At 43.9% G+C, this 6000-nt stretch overlaps 1 protein-coding gene across 5 annotated transcripts in view; it reads left to right on the top strand.

The window, feature by feature from the left end:
- Positions 1-2911: 2911 nt before the first annotated feature.
- CCDC83 (coiled-coil domain containing 83) overlaps positions 2912-6000 on the top strand; it is a 49089-nt gene continuing 46000 nt past the window's right edge. For 2 of the 5 annotated variants that reach the window (XM_070457174.1, XM_070457168.1), the window contains exons 1-2: positions 2912-2999; positions 3868-3982. The gene's annotated coding sequence lies outside the window, so the exon portion shown is untranslated. The other 3 variants (XM_070457170.1, XM_070457169.1, XM_070457172.1) reach the window with 3 other exon arrangements.

The following is a 6000-nucleotide window of genomic DNA, read 5'->3' as shown; positions in this document are numbered from 1 at the left end:
CACCAGCCTGAAGGGGGGAAAAAATGCAACCTTTATCCCCTGGAAGAGGAAACAGCAACCCCCTCCAGTATTCGTGTCTGAAAAATCCCATGGACAGAGGAGCCTGGTGGACTACAGTCCAAAGGGTAGCAAGGAATCAGACATGACTGAACGACTCAGCATGCATAAATAAAGCGGAAACAACCCCATTTTATAATCATACCAGTGGATAACGGGTCAAAACATTATCCTTTCAATGAGTTTGTCACCATGCCTGCTTAAAGGTGATGTAAACTTTCCCTTTCAAGAGAGCATTTTACTTCTTGACTTTTTTGCAAAACACAAATTTAACTGCTTCCAATTTTCAGGAACCAAGTTTTTGGATAAGAAGTTAGGGCAGGGCTTTTCCAGTACCTAAAAGTAACTTTGTTGTCAGTTAAAGCTCTGATTTACCAGAAGTCTGAACTGTTTTACAAAAGCAATGGGTTAATCATAGCTCATGTTTCTAAAAATTATTGTGAGACTTAATACATTTGGTTGACTGCCTTATGGTCTATTTGCAGAGGTAATGAAAACAGGCTTAAAAGTATACAATGTTTAGCCACAGAAATACCAAACAAATTCTTTGTGTTTCTGCCAAAATCAGACAACAGAATTGACTTTTTCTACCACAGACACTCTCCTACCTCTAATTCTACATCATTCAACATGGCAAGGCTATCAGAAAATCAAGGCCAAAATGAAGAAACTCAGCAAATGGTTTTCATCTGACTTCAACTGTTTGACCACCAACTGGCAAACACCCTAAGAAAAACTGCACAGGAGATAAATGATAGGGTAAAGGACATTTTTGACCATGGGCCCAGACTCTAGCAAAAAAGAAATTGGCCTAGGATTTATAGAAAGTGATTTGGGAATGAATTCAAAGTACTGAAAAATCACAAAATTGTTTCTCCATTTAACAACAACAAAAAATCCCCATGCTTTAAAAATGGGTGGTGGTAGCTTTTTTCCTCTTGCATCTGTGTTCTATTCAATTATTTTACTCCCCAGCCTGTTGTTACTCTTCTAGAGAAGACCAAGGAACTAAAAACATTTTATCAGATGTGTAGATCACAGCAAATAATTGACACTGAACAAATATAAAACACTAATAGAATAAAGGGCAGTTTGAACAAGGTGGAAGACATAAATGACCTCAAATTGGCTAGGTTTCAGGTGACTTTTTACTTAGAAAAATTACCTTAACCAAAGGTAATTAATATTTTTATTCGCTGCTTCCGTTCTCTTCCATAAGTTCTTAATATGTATTCATGTAACAGCATTAATCATGAAATATATGAAAATGTATTTTTATAAATCAAATTCAAGGATGCCAAATGTTAGACTTACAAGACAAAAAGGTTGCCTAACTGACTCAAATGTAATTAAGTGCTCTCAGAATATAAGAAATTGTCTTGAGGCAGGAAATGAGAATGAACCCAGGTGAGGAAAAGGGGAAATTCAGAGGTTTCAGGTGTATATTTTTCCCCCTTGAAATAAGGAGTTCAGTTCAGTCACTCAGGCATCAGCATCAGGGTCTTTTCCAGTTAGTCAGTTATTCACATGAGGTAGCCAAAGTATTGGAGTTTCAGTGTCAGCATAGTCCTTCAATGCATATTCAGGACTGATCGTTAGGATGGACTGGTTGGATCTCCTTGCAGTCCAAGGAACTCTCAAGAGTCTTCTCCAACACCAGAGCTGCCAAAAGTGGAAAGAGAGGGAAAGACAAAATCTATACGGGTTTTCTTGAGATTTTGGAGCAAAAAAAAAAAAAAAACCACCCGTAAAACAAGAAGGAACATAAGCAGGATCAAGGGCTTTTAGAGCTGTAAGTTACCTTAAAAGCATTTAGTCCAGAGGTCTGCAGTTCTCCTTGGAGTTAAACCCAAGAGAACGCTTACACAAAATGAAAGCAGGCAGGAGAGATGCCTCGGTGGTGGAAGAGGCGGGGTGGGGGTGGAGAGGGGGTAGAACGCACATCCCTTTCCCATCCTACAAGCTGTCCGAAAACCACTGTCCAATCCTGACGTCTAACTTTACAATGTAAGAAACAGTGAGGAGCTTACGGTCACAACACAGAGCCTAGATCTCAAGCCTCCACACCACTCGCCGCTTCCCAGTTCGCCCTGGGAGAGAGTTCAAGTGGGTGAGTGAGTCTTGGAAGAAAAGTTATGACCAACCTAGACAGCATATTAAACAGTAGAGATATTACTTTGCCAACAAAGGTCCATCTAGTCAAAGCTATGGTTTTTCCAGCAGTCATGTATGGATGTGAGAGTTGGACTATAAAGAAAGCTGAGAGATGAAGAATTGATGCTTTTGAACTGTGGTGTTGGAGAAGACTGTGGCGAGTCCCTTGGACTGCAAGGATAGCCAACCAGTCCATCCTAAAGGAGAGATCAGTCCTGGATGTTCATTGGAAGGACTGATGCTGAAGCTGAAACTCCAATACTTTGGCCACATGATGCGAAGAACTGACTCATTTGAAAAGACCCTGATGCCGGGAAAGATTGAAGGCGGGTGGAGAAGGGGACGACAGAGGATGAGATGGTTGGATGGCATCACTGACTCAATGAACATGAGTTTGAGCAAACTCCAGGAGTTGGTGATGGACAGAGAAACCTGGCGTGCTGCAGTCCATGGGGTTGCAAAGAGTCGGACACGACTGAGCGACTGAACTGAACTGAGAGAGTCTCTGTGCAGCTCCGCGAGTTGAGACGGTAAGAACCGGGTGGGTAGACGGCGGGAGCACGCACCCTCGACCTGACTGTTCCACGCTGCTGCCGCCAGGGGGCGCGCCCGACCCGCCGCTCGCGGCTGGTGGTGGTGGGAGGGGGAGGCCCGCGCGCGCCGGTCGCCTTGGAAACGGAGGGCGCGGCGGCGGCGCCGGGGTGAACTGGCCGGGTCCGCCCGCCTGCCGTGCGCGCTGCCTTCCGGTCCACTGCTGTGTATCAGCACGCGGAAGCCGTCGAGGGGAGGTCAGGACACTGCCTAGCCTCCTTGCTCAGCCCCGCCTCCTTTCAGTCTGACTCTTAAGACTTTATGAGCATCTCCGCCCGGGACCCACTGCCCCTGCGGCTGGCTCCGCCGCAGAACGGACCTGGGGTTCCGACCTTCTGGGGTCCAACATCGGGGTGAAGTGCTGGGCGGTTAGGAGCCGCTGACCTCCTAACCTTTTCACCCAGGAGACACAAAGGGAGGAAAAACTTTTTGGATCCGATCCGAATACTAACGCATCTCTTTCCGCCTCGCAGTAGAAACCCTTAATACGTTGCTCATTTGCCCTTCTGAGATCTCAGCTCTGGAGAGCAGGATCTGACTTTGACTCAGGTTTGCAACCTTCGTGATGCCCTCAGTCTCTAGCACACAACGGATGCTCAGTAGACTGACTGATCATGCCTTCTGTTCGTATGGGGCTTTATCGCTTGACAGTTTCCCCAAAGCATTTGAGCGTCATTAATAATCCTGACAGGTAGGAAAGATGGAAGAGAAAGCGAGGGTCAGAGAGGTTTAGAGACCTGTCCGAGGTTCTAAAACTCCTTCATGGTCTAGACTCCAATCTCCTTAGTGCTCTTCTCGCTGAATCCGCAGTCTGGTGAAAGGCTTTAGACGACAGACACTGCAAATCCTTGCGTTCTTAGTACCAGCACGGAGCCCTCCGGCTGCAGGAGCTTTATAAGCTCTGGGTGTGGCGTTGATGGCCCTTCACCCTCGGCTTCTTGCCCTGGCTGTCTGCTGCATCCTTCTAAACAGGACGCTTGCCTTCTTTCTTTTATTAATCTGTTAGATTTGTATCGCAGCTTGTTTGTCTCCTCATTCCTCTTCTTACCCCATAATTCTCCGCAGGGTGGAGAGAGTTGAGAAAGCGGTTGGGAAGTGAGAGAACATGTTACATCTGATGGAAAAAAGAGAGAGAGAGAAAGCTTCCTGTGAAAGCAGAGAAGGAAAAGAATAAGATTAGGTATTTACCAACATGTGTAATAATTGCTCATTATTTTCTTTCCACCACCCCCAAGACCCAGCCTCAGTTGGTATGCTTTATTCACTGTTGAAGGAGAGAGGTTTTTTCATTCTCCTTCTCCATCAGAATGTGGGAAGTCCTGCATGTATATATGTCCATTATTCTCACAATATTCTCTTAATGGTTATGTTTCTTTTCCAAATTGGCTGTATCTTACATTTTGAAGTTGTTTGGGGCTATATGTACATAATCTATACAAAAGAAGATGGGTCTGAAATTTTGTGAGACTAAATTTAGGTGCTATTATCACTACTAAGAGCCTTTAAATGCATTCAGGTTTAAAAAAAAAATATGCTAGAGAGCATTTCTAAAACATTTTAGATCGCATTAAAAATGTACCCTAGCCTAACTGAGAATTTGAATTTAAAAGTCATTTTACTTTCCAAATTCAGGGTATATACAATATTATGAGCCAATAAATAGAACCATCAGGAAAGCAAGTGTGCATTATTTGCCAGTCGGGCATTTGAATCAGATAATTACTGAACATCCAGTTTGTGCCCCTGGAAGATGGTGACCTGTATGCTAATATCTGTTTCTGAATTCCCAAAATGAGTTGCTGAAGTAGTTACTGTTCAGTATTTGAGGAGTTATATTTTGTTGAAGATGAGTGCCTTAATGGTTAGATGTCAGATTGTTCCTTAACAAAGGCTTTTGGAAGTACCACATTATTACAGCTGTTGCTAGACATAATTTTATAGCTTGTTAATGGAAAAAGCCATGTCTAGACTTCAAGACTTCAAATACTCATAGAGAGATCTTTTTAACTAAATCGTGCTCTCAACCCCTGATGGAATCTTATTCAGAACTTTAATCATTACTAACGCTATTAAGTAAATATCCACCATTTCAAGCTATATATGAAATACTAGCTAGCAAGCATCAGGATCCACTTCATATGTCTAGAAAGGCATTAGGGTAGAACTGCCATCCCTCCCGGCCTCCATAGAACTATGAACGTCATTAGGAAGCGTCTGAATATTCATGGCTCCACAAAGTCATGAGGAACTTTCTAGGTATTGAGCCAGGACCCTGAGACTGTGCGGGAAAGGGCAGACTCCTTGTTTGGGGGATAATGCAGAAGGTAAAGAATCCCCCTGCAGTGCAGGAGACCTGGGTTTGATCCCTGGGTCAGGAAGATTCCCTGGAGAAGAGAATGGCTACCCACTCCAGTATTCCTGCCTGGGAAATCCCATGGACAGAGGAGCCTGGTGGGCTACAGTCCATGGGGTCGCAAAGAGTTGGACACGACTGAGTGGCTAACACACTTTGCAGAGTCAAAGCATTCTGGGATGAGAGGATATTTGAAGAAGATGGCTTATTATATATTGCTTTTTACTAAATAGACTTCTTACTTTTCACTGAGAAGCATTTGGGGAATACTTTTTGAAACATTTCCTAATAGAAAATGATTATGGAATAGTCTCTGAAAATGCTGGATACCCAAGTCCTTCACACCCAGCCTCCTCATCCACCCTCACTGCGTGTGTGTATGTGTGTGGGTGTGCACATGCGTGCACTTATTCGTGTCCTCCTCTGTGACCCCACAGACTGTGGCCCACAAGGCTCCTGTTTCCATGGAAATTTCCAGGCAAGAATACTGCAGTGGGTTCTCATTTCCTCTTCCTGACCCACTGATAGAACTGGTGTCTCTTACATCTCCTGAACTGGCAGGCGGGTTCTTTCCACTAGTGCCATCTGTACTGTATGTTATTGATGCCCAAACAGCTGGGAGAGGAAAAACAGGCACAGAAGATCATGCCCTGGGGAAGTATATCTCTAGCATTTATTACTTGCATGGTTTTCTAAAGCCTTTTAGAGTTGCTCTCTCTCTCTCTTTTTTTTAAAGTTCTATTGGAATATGCTTTTTTCTTCCTATCAGTCTAAGCAGAGGTCTCACCTCTTTTATATTTTATAACTACAGGCCAGAAAAATTGCCACACATGAACAGGCACTAA

This window comes from Odocoileus virginianus, chromosome 28 (assembly GCF_023699985.2).
Source record: "Odocoileus virginianus isolate 20LAN1187 ecotype Illinois chromosome 28, Ovbor_1.2, whole genome shotgun sequence".
Taxonomy (NCBI): domain Eukaryota; kingdom Metazoa; phylum Chordata; class Mammalia; order Artiodactyla; family Cervidae; genus Odocoileus; species Odocoileus virginianus.
The sequence above is the reverse complement of the archived record's forward strand: the minus strand, read 5'-3'. Positions and strand labels throughout refer to the sequence as shown.